Source organism: Hyla sarda, chromosome 10 (assembly GCF_029499605.1).
Source record: "Hyla sarda isolate aHylSar1 chromosome 10, aHylSar1.hap1, whole genome shotgun sequence".
Taxonomy (NCBI): domain Eukaryota; kingdom Metazoa; phylum Chordata; class Amphibia; order Anura; family Hylidae; genus Hyla; species Hyla sarda.
The window spans coordinates 88,144,210-88,161,146 of record NC_079198.1 but is presented as its reverse complement, the minus strand read 5'-3'; the positions used below and the strand labels follow the sequence as shown (position 1 = coordinate 88,161,146).

At 41.8% G+C, this 16,937-nt stretch overlaps 1 protein-coding gene and 1 long non-coding RNA gene across 2 annotated transcripts in view; one reads left to right on the top strand and one right to left on the bottom strand.

The window, feature by feature from the left end:
- The window catches only part of LOC130293530 (uncharacterized), a 161,342-nt gene extending 152,226 nt beyond the window's left edge, over positions 1–9,116 (top strand). Inside the window, exon 4 of the long non-coding RNA XR_008848239.1 lies at positions 7,808–9,116. This is a non-coding gene — a long non-coding RNA (uncharacterized LOC130293530). The remainder of the gene's footprint in view (positions 1–7,807) is intronic.
- The window catches only part of DRD2 (dopamine receptor D2), a 531,813-nt gene that overhangs the window by 325,443 nt on the left and 189,433 nt on the right, over positions 1–16,937 (bottom strand). The gene's annotated exons all lie outside the window — the stretch shown is intronic.

The following is a 16,937-nucleotide window of genomic DNA, read 5'->3' as shown; positions in this document are numbered from 1 at the left end:
TTCTTAGATATAAAAAATAGGGGTTCATATATTTTCTCCTAAGAAAAGTTTTAGCTAATGCACATGCTCAATACTTACTTGTGGTCCGATGCGGAGGTTGACATTGAAGTTACACAGGGGAGTCCCCCTATCCACTTGGCTAATCAAGAAATTTGTGATGTCTTTTCTCTGTTCATATAGTCGGTCCAACATATGGAGGGTGGAATTTCAATGTGTGGAAACACTGCAAATCAGAATATGTTGGGGGATGCTGTTCTGACACTGCAGCTCAAGGAGGGTGTGCTTTGCGGTGTACAAGTGGCTGAAGTGCAAGTTTCCTTCCCATTGTTAGGATGTCTTGCAGATGGGGGGAACACTTCAGGATCCGCTTGAAAACCAGATCGAACATGTGTGCCATGCAGGGCGCATGGCTCAGGCTTCCTTGTCGCAAGGCGCAGACAAGATGTTCTTCCCGTTGTTGGTTACCATGGTTTTTATTTCCAGTTTTCATGGAGTGAGCCATAATTCGATTTCTTGATGAATGACTTTTAGCAGTTCCTCCCCTGTGGGACTCTTTTCGCCAAGGCAAACCATGTGAAGTACACCGTGACACTGCCGTGCCCTGCACACATGGTATGCTGGAGGGGCACTGAGACTTGTCCGTGCAGTGGAGGCTGAGGACACGATGGAGGATGAGGAGGTGGAGTTGCACACTCTCACAGGACCAACGGCCTGAGAGCGTAGAGGCGGAAGCAGTGTGTCCTGTCCAAGTTGCTGTTGTGGCTGTGCAGGAACCCAGTGGCCTGTAAAGGACATGCATTTTCCCTGACCGCAGTTAAAGCTCCACACGTCAGCGCTGCCTTGCACTTTTGTACACACCAACAGGCTCAAGGACTGGCCCACCTTCTGTTCCACAAAATAGTGCAGGGCTGGTACTGCCTTTTTCACAAAGAAATGATGGCTTGGGAATCTCCACATTGGCTCAGCACAAGCCATCAGTTGCCACCGACCAGCAAGTGTGTACTTTTGGCTGGCCTTTCGCAGTAACTAGGCCCTTAGGACTGTAACAGGAGTAAAAACTTACACCATGTCGATGTACGTATGTAAGGCAAACTTCGGAAGAGATGGGAATACCGGCGCTGACCAAGGAGAGGACAATAGAGCCAGGTGTGTAGCTAACAGATTTAATCCAATGCGACGCGTTTCACCGCGCTTGCGCGGTTTCATCAGGTAGGCCTTCCTATCTCTGGGAAGGCTGCAGACCGGGATCATTATATCAAACGCACATCTTGGTTTTGTGGGAGTGCACACAACCTGGCAGGGTGAGCCTTCACTTTTTCCCTCCCCTCCCACACACCTGTGATCCCGTTGGTTCTTCACAAGGGAGTGCCTGTTTTTCTCTTTGTTTTACAGATGTATGTATGTGGTATGCACTTATGAGGGAAGTACAATACACTTCACTATGCTTAAAACTGTATTTGTCTACATCTGCAGGTGTGTATTTTTGGCTGGCCTTTCACAGTATCTAGGCCCTTTGGTCTATAACAGGAACAAAATGGTACACCACGTAGATGTACGTACATGATATGCACTTTTGAGGGGAGTACAATACACTCCACTATGCTTAACCTCTTCAGGACCCATGACGTATGCATACGTCTTCACACCCTGGGTCTTAAGGACCCATGATGTATGCATACGTCATGTCTTTTCCTGGTCTCCGCCGCTCACCCGGCGGAGATCGGAAGCGGATCCCTGCTGAAATCCTTCAGCAGGGATCCAGGGCAAACGCCGAGGGGGGCCATGTATGCCCCCCATGTCGGCGATCGCCGCAAATCGCAAGGGAAATCGCCCTTGCGATCTGCGGCGATACCGGGCTGATCGGGTCTCTGGGACCCGACCGCCCGGTAATTTCGCATGATCCCGGCTGTCACAGACAGCCAGGACCATGCTGGATCCTAGGAGCGAGGTGGCAAGCCTGCCACCTCCTCCTATACCCTGCGATCTGTCGGTTAGTTAACCGTCCAATCGCAGGAGGGGGGGCGGTTACTTCTTCACGTCCTGCCCGGCCCATGAAAGTCCGGAGAGGACGGGAGGAAGACCGGAGGATGCGGCGGGGGACGGGGGAGTGCTGGGGACCGGCCCCGGTACTTACCTCGTCCCTGAAGACCCGGATCCCGGCGAGGAAGATGGCGGCGGCGGCGACAGGTGAGTAGATCTTCAGCCGCGGTCGGGCCCTTTACAGCAATGCACGTCGCCGTAAAGCGACATGCATTGCTGTATTGGGACCCTATATACTACAACTCCCAGCATGCCCAGACAGCCCTTGGCGTCTGGGCATGCTGGGAGTTGCAGTTTTGCAACATCTGGAGGTCCACAGTTTGGAGACCACTGTGCCCTTCCAGATGTTGCAAAACTACACATTCTCAGCATGCCCTTACTGTCCAGGCATGCTGGGAGTTGTAGTTCTGTAACATCTGGCCCTTCAGATGTTGCAGAACTACAACTCCCAGCATGCCTGGACAGTTTTGGCATACTGGGAGTTGTTGTTTTGCAACATCTGGAAGGACACAGATTGGGAACCACTGTATTAGTGGTCTGCAAACTGTAGTCCTCCAGATGTTGCAAACTACAACTCCAAGCATGCTGGGAGTTGTAGTTCGGCAACATCTGGCTCTAAAGATGTTGCCGAACTACTACTCCCAGCATGCCTGAGAATGTTTGGGAGTTGTGGTTTTGCAACAACAGGAGGCACACTGGTTGGGAAACATTGTCTGTTTCCTAACTCAGTGTTTCCCAACCCGTGTGCCTCCAGCTGTTGCAAAACTATAACTACCAGCATGCACTGATTGTGCATGCTGGGAGTTGTAGTTTTGCAACAGCTGGAGGTCCCCCCCTTGTGAATGTACAGGGTACATTCACATGGGCAGGGGACTTACAGTGTGTATCAGGCTGCAGTTTGCGATGCAGCTAATTTTGCGCGGCAGCTCAAACTCGCAGCAGGAAAATCGCTGTAACCCCCCCCGCCCGTGTGACTGTACCCTAAAAACACTACACTAACACAAAATAAAATAAAAAGTAAAAAACACTACATATACAAATACCCCTACACAGCCCCCCTCCCCTCCCCAATAAAAATGAAAAACGTCTGGTACGCCACTGTTTTCAAAATGGAACCTCCAGCTGTTGCAAAACAACAACTCCCAGTATTGCCGGACAGCCGTTGACTGTCCAAGCATGCTGGGAGTTTTGCAACAGCTGGAGGCACCCTGTTTGGGAATCACTGGCGTAGAATACCCCTATGTCCACCCCAGTGCAAATCCCTAATTCAGGCCTCAAATGCGCATGGCGCTCTCACTTTGGAGCCCTGTCGTATTTCAAGGCAACAGTTTAGGGTCACATATGGGGTATCGCCGTACTCGGGAGAAATTGCCTTACAAATTTTGGGGGGCTTTTTCTCCTTTCACCCCTTATGAAAAGGTGAAATTGTGGTCTACACCAGCATGTTAGTGTAAAAAAATAAATTTTTTACACTAACATGCTGGTGTTGTCCTATACTTTTCATTTTGACAAGAGGTAAAAGGGAAAAAAGCCCGCCAAAATTTGTAATGCAACTTCTCCCGACTACGGAGATACCCCATATGTGGGCGCAAAGTGCTCTGGGGGCGCACAACAAGGTTCAGAAGGGAGAGTGCACCATGTACATTTGAGGTGATTTTCACAGGGGTGGCTGATTGTTACAGCGGTTTTGACAAAAGCAAAAAAAAAAAAAACCACATGTGACCCCATTTCGGAAACTACACCCCTCACGGAATGTAATGAGGGGTGCAGTGAGAATTTACACCCCACTGGTGTCTGACAGATCTTTGGAACAGTGGGCTGCGCAAATTAAAAATTTTGTACAGCCCACTGTTCCAAAGATCTGACAGACACCAGTGGGGGGTAAATGCTCACTGTACCCCTTGTTACGTTCCTCAAGGGGTCTAGTTTCCAAAATGGTATGCCATGTGGGTGTTATTTTGCTGTCCTGGCACCATAGGGGCTTCCTAAATGCGACATGCCCCCCGAGCAAAATTTGCTCTCAAAAAGCCAAATATGACTCCTTCTCTTCTGAGCATTGTAGTTCGCCCGTAGTGCGCTTCAGGTCAACTTATGGGGTACCTCCATACTCGGAAGAGATGGGGTTACAAATTTTGGGGGGTATTTTCTGCTATTAACCCTTGCAAAAATGTGAAATTTGGGGGGGAAACACACATTTTAGTGAAATTTTTTTGTTTTTTTTTACGTATGCAAAAGTCGTGAAACCCCTGTGTGGTATTAAGGCTCACTTTATTCCTTGTTACGTTCCTCAAGGGGTCTAGTTTCCAAAATGGTATGGCATGTGGGTATTTTTTGTTGTCCTGGCACCATAGGGGCTTCCTAAATGCGACATGCCCACGAACAAAATTTGCTCTCAAAAAGCCAAATACGACTCCTTCTCTTCTGAGCATTGTAGTTCGCCCATAGTGCACTTCATGTCAACTTATGGGGTACCTCCATACTCAGAAGAGATGGGGTTACAAATTTTGGGGGCTATTTTCTGCTATTAACCCTTGCAAAAATGTGAAATTTGGGGGGAAGCACACATTTTATTGAATTTTTTTTTACATATGCAAAAGTCGTGAAACACCTGTGGCTCACTTTATTCCTTGTTACGTTCCTCAAGGGGTCTAGTTTCCAAAATGGTATGCCATGTGTTTTTTTTTTTTGCTGTTCTGGCACTATAGGGGCTTCCTAAATGCAACATGCCCCCCAAAAACCATTTCAGAAAAACGTACGCTCCAAAATCCCCTTGTCGCTCCTTCCCTTCTGAGCCCTCTACTGCGCCCGCCAAACACTTTACATAGACATATGAGGTATGTGCTTAGTCGAGAGAAATTGGGCTACAAATAGAAGTATACATTTTCTCCTTTTACCCCTTGTAAAAATTCAAAAATTGGGTCTACAAGAACATGCGAGTGTAAAAAATGGAAATTGTGAATTTTCTCCTTCACTTTGCTGCTATTCCTGTGAAACACCTAAAGGGTTAAAAAGATGTCTGAATGTCATTTTGAATATTGTGGGGGGTGCAGTTTTTATAATGGGGTCATTTGTGGGGTATTTCTAAGATGAAGACCCTTCAAATCCACTTCAAACCTGAACTGGTCCCTGAAAAATTGTGATTTTGGAAATTTTGTGAAAAATTGGAAAATTGCTGCTGAACTTTGAAGCCCTCTGATGTCTTCCAAAAGTAAAAACTCGTCAATTTTAGGATGCAAATATAAAGTAGACATATTGTATATGTGAATAAAATAAAATAATATTTGGAATATCCATTTTCATTACAAGCAGAGAGCTTCAAAGTTAGAAAAATGCTAAATTTTCAAATGTTTCATCAAATTTTGGGATTTTTCACCAAGAAAGGATGCAAGTTACCAAAAATTTTTACCACTAAGTTAAAGTAGAATATGTCACGAAAAAACAATCTCGGAATCAGAATGATAACTAAAAGCATTCCAGAGTTATTAATGTTTAAAGTGACAGTGGTCAGATATGCAAAAAATGGCCGGGTCCTAAGGTGTAAAATGGCTGGGTCCTTAAGGGGTTAAAACAGTATTTGTCTACAACATCAGCAGATGTATACTTTTGGCTGCCTTTCTCAGTTACTAGGCCCTTAAGACTTTAACAGGAACAAAATGGTACACCTCCTATGTACATACAGGTTACACTTAATAGAGGACAATATGCTCCGCTACGCAACCTGTATTAAGCAGGCACTAATAGTAGGTGATTTTGGCTTTTAGTGCTCTGCTCACCCTAACTGGCTGGCTACTATTAACTTTTCAGTTGTTGTACACACCAGTGCTGCAGCACAGAGTCGCTGTGTACTACACCCAAAATGGAACTTTCTCTCTCAATCTCTCTCCCTTCCCTATCAGTGCTTCTAGGCTGGATTTGAGCTTGAAGTGCATCACTGCTGTAAAAATGCTGTTCAGTGCAACATACACTGTTCTTTGTTCCTCTTTCTCTCCCTGCAATAAAACGCTGATATGATTAACCGCAAGATGGCTGCCGATTATATAGGGCTGTGACATCACAGGGATGGCTATCTGCTGATAGACTGCATGCTTCATGTGATTCAGGGTCATCCCGTTTACCTGTGTTCCTGCCTTCTTAGCATTCCTTGCCCCATGTCCTGACATGTGGAGCTGCCATCTTAGATGCCCTGGAGCCTGGACCGCGATATTCGGATTCGTTCCTGAAATTTTCCTGAAACTTGTAACAAATTCGGATTCGTCAGATCTGATTCGCTCATCCCTATTCAGATCCCAACAAATCATTAGATCAAGCTGGGAGAAGCACATGACTAAGTACTTATCTTCCGGGCTCGCTGCAAAAGATGGACTTCATACATTTACTATAGAATTCGCCTCTTGTAGCAAGACAGGGAGTGCAGCAAGCCAGGAGAGCAGTGCTCAGAAACATGCTTCTTTGGTTTGTTCTTATGATCGGTGGGGCTCTGGACACCCATACTTATCAAACCTTTTGATAGGTCTCTGCGAGATGTCAAACTTTTATTTTTACATGATAGGGACACTTCAACAAATCTTCTGTTTATCGTACATCCCATTGGATAAAGTAATGGAAGGGCGAGCCCATCAGACCTTGCTCTACATTATTTGAGTTTATAATGTTTTTGTCCCTAACAATAATATTATCATGTGGGATTAATTAAATCCCACAGTAGTATAAGTAGATATGAGATATAAGATGGCAGGCATAAAACATAAATGCTTTTTGCCAGCTTAAGGGAACTCAAACATGATGTTTTGAGACATTTAAGGCAGCTGTGATAGACAAATACAGTTATAAGGAAAAAAAGAAAGGGCAATTCTCAGAAAATACTCTTGACTTGAGGGAGTGTATTTGGTCCACAAATTGTATCAATGAACATTTATCAGTGATGTGGACATTCTAAAGGAGTCCAACAGTAGTGTTGCTCGCGAATATTCGCAATGCAATTTTTTCGCGAATATCGCATATTCGCGAATTCGCGAATATAGCACTATATATTCGTAATTACGAATATGTGTTTTTTTTTTAGTTTTTTTTTCACAGTACACATCACAGTGATCATCCCTTTCTGCTTCCAGCTTGTGTGGTGTAAAGAAGGCTCTAATAATACTGTGTGAGACTGGTGTGCGAATTTTCGCATATGCGAAAATATGCATATGCTAATTTTCGCATATGCTAATTTTCGCTTATGCAAATTTTCGCATACGCAAATTTTTCACATATGCGAAAATAAAACGAGAATATTACGATTATGCGAATATTCACGAATATATGACGAATATTCGTCCATATATTGGCGAATATTCGCGAATTCGAATATGGCCTATGCCGCTCAACACTATCCAACAGTAGACTACAGTATTTTAGGTCTATTTTACATTCCATGTTATTGCGGAACTACAACTTCCATGAAGCCTTTACAACCGCAGGCACTGTCACAGGAAAGTTGTTTGACAGTTTTATTTCCATACCACGTATATAGGTTTCACTGCTATATATTCTCTACTTTTAATGATCATGAAGCATTTCATTCTAGTTCTACCCCTTCATTTGAAATATATGTATATATATTGACATCAGACAACACATTTGTTCCTTTGCATTTGCATTTTATCCCATACACCCATTGTAACCCACAGCTGTTTTTGTCTTAACCACTGACCTCTTTTCCGGGTTTTCCCTCCCTCCTTCCCCTATCCCATTCACTGACTCCTTTTTCTTCTCTTTTGATCAGACCACTTATAGATAGCACGGCATATAAGGACCATATTTACCCCCAGAATGCAGCTACTGAAGAAAGAAGGAGCCTCCTGAAACGTGTTTAGCCGTTCAGTTTATTGCATCCCCCATGATAATTTACTAGGGGACCTTCCCTACAGAGCATAAAAGAACATTATTAATATTGGTTTAGCCAATTCAAAACCAGCTTTTTTTTTTCTTCCCCTTTGAGCGCACTCAGAAACACTTTCAGACACCGCCAGCGCAAACACAAGGATTTGGTGAGCAAGCCCCAACATCGCCCAAGAGGATTTTACTCACAAGCCTGGATACCAGGATATCGCTTCTGCTCTCAAGCGCTCGCCAAACGGGACTGTTTGCCTAACCAGTGACTGCCGAGAGCAGTGCGAGCTCGAGGGTGGACTTACCAACCAAGTGCCCGGCCGGACAGGTGAGCAGGACATAGTCCCACAATCTTTCTACTCACAGGATCACAAGCTGCATAGCTATCATCATCAATTGATGCCTGGCAATGGAGGCATCGCATAAACTGCCATCACTGTGAGTGCACTGCATTTCTTGAACTCAAAGAGAAACCCATCTTTCCACAGGATTGTATTTTTCTTACAGGACTGAGATTGTTGCACTGCCTGCCACTATCTTTCCACAGGAATATCCGTGATAATACGGACACTTTATCTGTAGGACATTACCTCATCCACATTTAGGGGGATTGCATTAATTTATTTGTTTTATTGCTTATTTACCTTGTGTTATTAAATTTTTGTACTGATTTTAGGTGGGAATCGCAAGGGCCCTTTGATACCCTTGTGTATTTTATTAGTGATAAATTCACATATTTACTTGTTGCACTTGATTACTGGTCAGATATTTCTCTTTTCGTACTCCTCTGATTTCTCTTCACCTCTCTTTCCCCTTCCACCATTTTCCCTCTTTCCCTCTTGTTCTATATACTCAGCACTCCCTCTGCTTCTTTCTGAATTATATCTTCATTGTAAGTTCATCCCCAGAACTAGTATTATACTATTACCTATACTCCCATTCGCATTGGTATCACTACTATTACCATTCTACCCACGGTGTTCCAGTTTTTCCTTATAGAGAATTATATTATCTTTTTGTTAATTCCCAATTGACATAATAAGAACATTTCTGTTAGCCTAATATCCAAATATGAACCTTACAAAACATTTTATCCAATATTTTGTTTAACTAAACATTAAATATTTCCACTACTGAAAGTCTGCAAAATGATTATTAACCAATGCAAGGATGTGGCGGTACACATCTAGTTGCTATGGCTACAGGCATAAATCATTTTGGGTAATATCAGAAAACTACTATAACACCTGTTTTCTTAAGCCCTCTCTAAATATCACCATAATCCTCTTTTCTATAGTTCTACTAGAATTTATTAGAACAACAGCTTCTCCTCAGAAAGATTTTCTAATGGATTTCTTCCTTATCTGTTTTGAGAATTTTTATATAGAAATGTTTGAGGAAAATAATAATTTTTGTACCTGCTAAAGAAAGAAAAAACACAAAATGATTCTCTCATGCAACCTCAAACAATACTGGAGATTATTTGCATATATTCTTTCTACACGTATGTTCATTAAAAACACATAACAATGTAATCTACTAAAGTATTAAGCCTTTTAAGGCTGTATTTGTGTGAGGGGTGTAAGTAATAAACACCCCTCCACCTCTGGGCAGAGTTTACAGGAGTTAGGGAGGGGGGTGGGGGTGCATGATGCACAATTCGTGATGCCAGGATAATGTTAACAACCACTCTCGAAGGTTAAACAGTTCTCCTGGGCCAAGTGCAGGGGACAATAACAACCACAGATGCAGTGTTATGGAAAACTATATTTTACTGAGGTGAGGTTAGGTGTTGTAATCCTTTACAATACAGATCAAAGCAGGGGAAATGCAAGGTAATCCATTAGACCCTTTTGCCTTGCCGGGACTTTCAGTACTTTACACTGGACTGGATTTTGGTTACTCTTGACTTTAGACTAATGCTTTTAGGCTTTAGACTTGTTACTTGAGTCCACCCATGCTGACTTAAATGGGGTTATCCAGGAATTGAAAAACCGAGCTCATTTCTTTTTCCACATCTGTCCCCAGGTTGGGTGTGGTATTACAACTTAGCTCCATTCCCTTTAATGGAACTGAGCTTCAAAACCACACCCAACCTGGAGACAGTCAGGTTTAAAAAAAAAAGAAATTATCTCTGTTTTTCTATTCCTGGGTAACCCCATTAAGACTGACTTTCGTAATTCCCCCAGAACTTGATTGTACCGCTAGGCTTGGACTGTAGACTATGTTACCAAGAGTTGCCTGTGGCTTTCTATCTCGTACTATCCGAGACTTCCAAAATAGACCCGTGCGGTAGGGTGCTTGTAGTTGAAGAGATACAGACTTTTAAAGGGGTACTCCAATGCAAAACATCTTATCCTCTATTAAAAGGATAGGGGATAAGATGTTAGATCGTGAGGATCACGCCGCTGCACCCCGGTCATCCGTGCACGGATCAAACTTCGCTCTGAGATTGATGACTGGTGACTACAGCCACCATACCCCCTCCATTCAGGTCTATGGGAAGAGGTGTGACGGCTACGTTCTAGTCATCAAGCCCCCTCCAATAGACATGAATGGAGGGGCGTGGCGTGACACCCCACGAACACGGATCTCTGCAATCTAACATCTTATCCCCTATCCTTTTGATAGGGGATAAGATGTTTTTCACTGGTGTACCCTTTTAACCTTCTCCTTCAGGTTACCAAAGACTCCTAACGCTTCTCCACTCTGTACCTCAGCTCTAAACTGACTACACTACACTATTTATGGACTAGCCTAGGGGGGCATCCCTTTGGGCATCAGAATCACATGGTTTACTCTGCATGAACTCCCTTAAAGGCACAATAACACTGCTGAACATTTACATATACCTGAATCATAAGATAACAAAACACAATTTACAGTACCCTGGAGTACATCCAAATTTTCCTGTTGACACGTCTGCTTTAACTCCTGTGTTATAGTAACTTTTAACTAACATATCACTTAGTAGCAAAGAAATAACAATAGACACTAAAACAAAAAACAAAAAAAGTAAGTTCTTCCTTGTCACAGAATTCTATGTAATTGTGCTAGAATAGGCCATAACTTACTCATTTGAAGTGGATCAATCCACTGGAACCCTAACGGATCAAAAGAAATAAAGGGGATCATACTGTCTCTAGATTTTTCTATAAAAAAATGTGTTTCCCAACCAGGCAATGCATTAAGGAGTTCATCTCATCCCTCACTATGGCATTGGATCGAAGTTGGAGTACCTGCTTGGAATTATGCTTCATTTAAATGTTTGGCTTTGTAAATATAGTGGTCAGTATTTCCAGCAAAAATGAGGAGTGTGTCCACAACACAGAGAAAAGCAAACATTTCCTTTCCAGTTTTTCTCTATGACAGTTCTGCATCTGGCTTTAGCTAAAATACTGACAAAAATACTACATGTTCGTACAAGGTTCTGATCTAAGCTCAGAAATTGAATTCCCACTGTTCTTGAGTAATGGCATATGCTTATATACAGTGGTCCCTCAAGTTACAATATTAATTGGTTCCAGGACGACTATTGTATGTTGAAACCATCGTATGTTGAGACCATAACTCTATGGAAACCTGGTAATTGGTTCTGAAGCCACCAAAATGTCATCCAAAAATAGGAAAACATGAGATTTAAAGATAAATAAGTAGATAACTAATAGAGATAAAGCAAATCCTTACATATAAAAGTAATAAAGATCTGCTGGGAGCTGTAAATCACTGTCTATTTCAGTGTTTCCCAACCAGGGTGCCTCCAGTTGTTGCAAAACTACAACTCCCAGCATGCCTGGACAGCCGAAGGCTGTCCTGGCATGCTGGGAGTTGTAGTTTTGCAACAGCTGGAGGCACCCTGGTTGGGAAACACTGGTCTATGTAGAGGACAGGAGCTTCTTCAGGGTCCTGTACAGAACACGCAGTGTCCTAAAAAAAGGAAAATGGAGCCGCCCTCACCTGGAGTCCAAAGGAGCAGCTAACCCTGGCACAGGTAAAGAGTACAGAACATGTAATACCTCCCTGTACTGTAGGAGGCGCTACCAGACACCAGTCAGTGCATGTGCTTCAGTAATACAGGGGTTTTACCAGTGAAATATCCATTCTGATTGGTCGGTTCTTCCAGCCATTGGCACGTTTCACAGATTCCATAGCATTGTATGTTGAGTCTGGTTTCAAGTTACAATGATCCAGAAAAGACCATTGTATGTTGAAACTATTGTATGTTGAGGCCATTGTAAGTTGGGGGATCACTGTATGTTATTATATATTCCCAGATGAAATAAACATTTTTGAACATTTGAGGAATTTCAAAAAGAGGAGAATTTGGAGATTATATTTTATCTAATATTTTTATTTTATTTTTAGAGACAAGGGCCAACAAGACACATCAATTCAAGAGTGGTTTCATCCTCTTTTCTATATACTGTGAAACATCTCCAAAAAATGTCTTATCTAGACTAGTGTTGAGCGGCATAGGCCATATTCGAATTCGCGAATATTCGCGAATATATGGACGAATATTGGTCATATATTCGCGAATATTCGCATATTCGTAATATTCTTGTTTTATTTTCGCGTATGCGAAAATTAACATATGTTAATATTAGCATATACAAAATTAACATTCGGGAAATTTCGCATATGCGAAATTTCGCATATGTTAATTTTCGCATATGCGAATGTTCGCGCGCCAGTCTCACACAGTAGTATTACAGCCTTCTTTACACCACACAAGCTGGAAGCAGAGAGGGGTGATCACTGTGATGTGTACTGTGAAAAAAAAAAAAAGAATATTCCTAATTACGAATATATAGCACTATATTCGCGAAATTCGCAAATTCGCGAATATGCAATATTCGCGAATAATATTCGAATTGCGAATATTCGTGAGCAACACTAATCTAGACTAGATTTCTTGTGAAAGATATTCAGTTCCACCTTCGGTCCTAGTGAAGGGGTGAGTACATCTCACTCTTTGGTTACTACTTGAGTGCCATTTTGTTTTTTTTTATTTGACATTGAGACTAGTGTTGCTCGCGAATATTCGTAATTCGAATTTTATTTGCGAATATTCGCGAATATAGCGCTATATATTCGTAATTACGAATATTTTTTTTTTTCCACAGTACACATCATAGTGATCATCCCTCTCTGCTTCCAGCCTGTGTGGTGTAAAGAAGGCTCTAATACTACTGTGTGAGTCCGCTGCGTGAATTTTCGCATATGCGAAAAGTTGCATATGCAAATGTTCACATCTGCGAATTTTCGCTTATGTTAATTTTCGCACACGTTAATATTCGCATATGCGAAAATAAAACGAGAATATTACGAATATGCGAATATTCGCGAATATGATGAATATTCGTCCATATATTCGCGAATATTCGCGAATTCGAATATGGCCTATGCCGCTCAACACTAATTGAGACTGGAAACATCCTATATAACCTCAACAAAATCCGTGATTTTCAGACTGACAGTCATGTAAGAACCACCACCCTACATTTATATTCCACATTTTCTTGGTAAAACATTCATAGCAGTAAAGTGTCAATGAGAATTCTTTCTCCACATGTTGAATCAGTGGGGAAGGTTAAATGGTTTACAAAGCCCTTCAGTTCTGACTGCTTATGTGGTTGTCTTGGATTACCAGAAAGCGAACACGCATGCTTTCTTTTATGACTGTAATTTCATGCTGAGAGCCTTTTTCCTTTTGATTTTCATGAATTTCTAGCAAGAAAATAAGCAGGAAATTTAGGTAGACTCCAAATCTCAGTATCTCTGCTTTAATGCAATGTATGACCGGATGAACTGCAGTGTATGACCGTGCACAAGATAACAGCCATTATAAGGCAAAATTATGTTATAGCCATTGTTTAAAGTACAGTATTGTACAAGGTTTACATAGTACAAATGTGATAAATAATGCAACAAAAATGAAAAGAAGTCTATGTCCTTAAAGGGGTACTCCAGTGTTTGTAATTGTATTCCTTTTACATAGTTCTGCCATTGTGTATATCTGGCGGTGTTTTGAAAATGCATGGGGGGGGGGGTGACAGTCCACAAGGAGATTTGAGTGTCGTTCTGGAGATTGCAGGGGATCCCAATGGTCTGACACTGATCCCCAATTCTTTTAATAAGGGATAAGTTCACTAATGTTGGAGTACCTCTTTAAATAGGTACTCAACCCCTAGACATCTTATCCCCTATCTAAAGTATAGGTGATAAGATGTCTGATTTCGGGACCCCGATGCTGGAAACCACCATAATCTCCAGCACACCACCCCGGGATTCTGAACTTTTCATTCAGAACGCTGGGTTCGGGGCCGTGGTCATAGCGTCATGTTTCTCCCCCTCCAGTCATGTCTATGAAATGGGTTCCGACATGCAGCAATTGCTAGTATTGCTAGACCCATAAATGTTATTTGTATAGGATATATATATATATATATATATATATATATATATATATATATATATATAGTGGTCTTGGGTGTTGCGGTCATAGTGTAGGGTATATTGGTGTTAACCCTTATTTCTCGTGATGCCAGGGTGAGGTTTCCTCAATGTAATAATCCTACTGCCAACCGTCCCACAAACGGCAGGGAGAAATAACGGAATGTCCATAGCAGATTTTATGAAGTAAACTTGAAGAAACTTTACTGTATATTTTATGCAACGGAATGGAACACAACAGTCTTTGCAAGAGAGAGAACCGTGGTACAGATTCCTCACAGGTATGCTGGGACTCTTGGATCATTGAGCTTTGGTGTTAGCCACTGTGCTACTATTTTTAGGAGATTTGAGTTTCTAGTAGTCACACAGGATTTAGTAGATTGAGCTTGGATAACTCACGGTTTTGTGGCTGCTAGGTATTAGGCTTCAGGCCTAGCTTGAATTGATGCTGATGATATGAGATTAGTGCTGCTTGATAGTCCGGAACTAAGAGAGTGAATTTAGTGGCTACAGCCCCTTATATATTAAGGGGGGTGGGGCAAAGCTTTCATTCCTGACCCAGTGAACTCTGGGTATCACATGACCTAAAGGTCCTTATACCATAATATAATTTAATTAAAGGCACTTGACCTCTAAGGTCCTATACAGAGGTATTCCTAAATAACATATTAAATATATAAATATATATATATATATATATATATATATATATATATATATATATATGCATTAGGCTAAGTTACACAACCTCTTTGGCCGCAAAACACATTTCACAGTCAGCTAATAATGTGTATTGGGGCTAAAGTCACCATGTAACCTTAGCCTAATGGATAAATGAAATAGACAGTATAGACCATAGATTTAGCAAATTCTGTATTGATGCTGTAAAATTTATCAATTCTTTAAGAAAAAGAATGTACGTTGTTGACAGATATTCAAAAATATGAAAACTGTGGCATACAACATAAAGGTAGTAAGACATTAGAATTGTGCATGGGTAGCTTATACTCCTTCATGTACATTGCAGCCTACAAAAGACATATTTTAACCTCTCTATACTTATTTGTTGGCTGACAACATTGTAATAAAGAGTGTCAGATGTGGGAAGAATAATAACTTATTATGTGGGCTGATTTGTCATATGCTATTGTGTTATTTCTAATGCATTTTCTACACTGTAGTTTACAGTTTTTACTGTATTTCTTTTTTTCTCTATGTATTTAACCCCTTTCCACAAAATGAGGTACATATACGTGGTGATTAAGACTGACTTGCCGCAACACCATGTACCTGATGAGTTTAAACTGTCACAGCACTGCCGGGAGCTGTGACAGTTTAGTGAGCTTGGCTGTGAAGCACAGCCGAGCGTCCCTGAAGCCGGCCAGGGAACAAACGCAGTGGTCCACAGCCGGCGATCACTCCTATTGGCCTGTCAGTACTGACAAACCAATAGAAGTGACTTTTGTCGGGTCTCCTCCCTCCCTCTCCCCTCCATTACTTTAGTCGGTAAAGCAATTGGGGGAGAGGAGAGTTAACCCTATAGACGCTGCAGTCACTGTGACCGCGGGGTCTATTAGGGTTATAGAGGGAAGGAGCTCAATGCATTTGCAAAGCGCAGATGGAGGCCTGGCCTCCGATTTCTTGGCTACGGAAGCCAGAACCTGCTCTGCTGTACTATGCTTGTCAGTGTTAAACTACAAATATTACTGCAAAAAAGTACAAATATTTACTGCACTGTATTATGTGTGATCATTAAAAAAAAAAGTGTAAAAAATAAATTAACCTCTTAACGACACAGGACGTAAATGTATGTCCTAGTGCGGTGGTACTTAACGCACCAGGACGTGCATTTACGTGGTGCTCGCGTCATGCGCATCAGCAGCCAGGGACCCGCCGGTAATGGAGGACATGAGCGATCATGCTGCTGTCTGCCATTAACCCCTCAGATGCAGTGATCTATACAGATCACAGCATCTGTGGAAGTGCGGTCGGTAAAATGGATGATCGGATAGCCCAAGGCGCTGCCGCGGGGATCCGGTCATCCATAATGGCTGACGGAGGCCCCTCAGCTGCCTCTGTCCGTCTCCAGGGGTCTTTAGCTCTGGTCTGAGATCGAGCAGACCAGAGCAGAAGATACTGCTATTAATATTAATCCGTGCTATGCCCTATGCATAGCACTGAACAGTATTATCAATAAAATGATTGCTATAAATAGTCCCCTATGGGAACATAAAAAAATGTAAACAAAAGTTTTAAAAAAGTAATAAAAAAAAAATAAAAAATCCCCTCCCCCAATAAAAATGTAAATTGTCCCTTTTTCCTGTTTTACCCCCCAAAAATTGTAATTTTTATTTTTTATAAATATATTTGGTATCACTGCCTGCGTAAATGTCCAAACTATTAAAATAAAATGTTAATGATCCCATACAGTGAATGGTGTAAGCAAAAAAAAAAAAGTCCAAAATTGCTGCTTTTTTGTCACATCATATTCCCAAAAATTTTTATAAAAAATGTATTAAAAGTTTTTAAAAGTTTTATATACACAAATGTGGTATCAATAAAAAGTA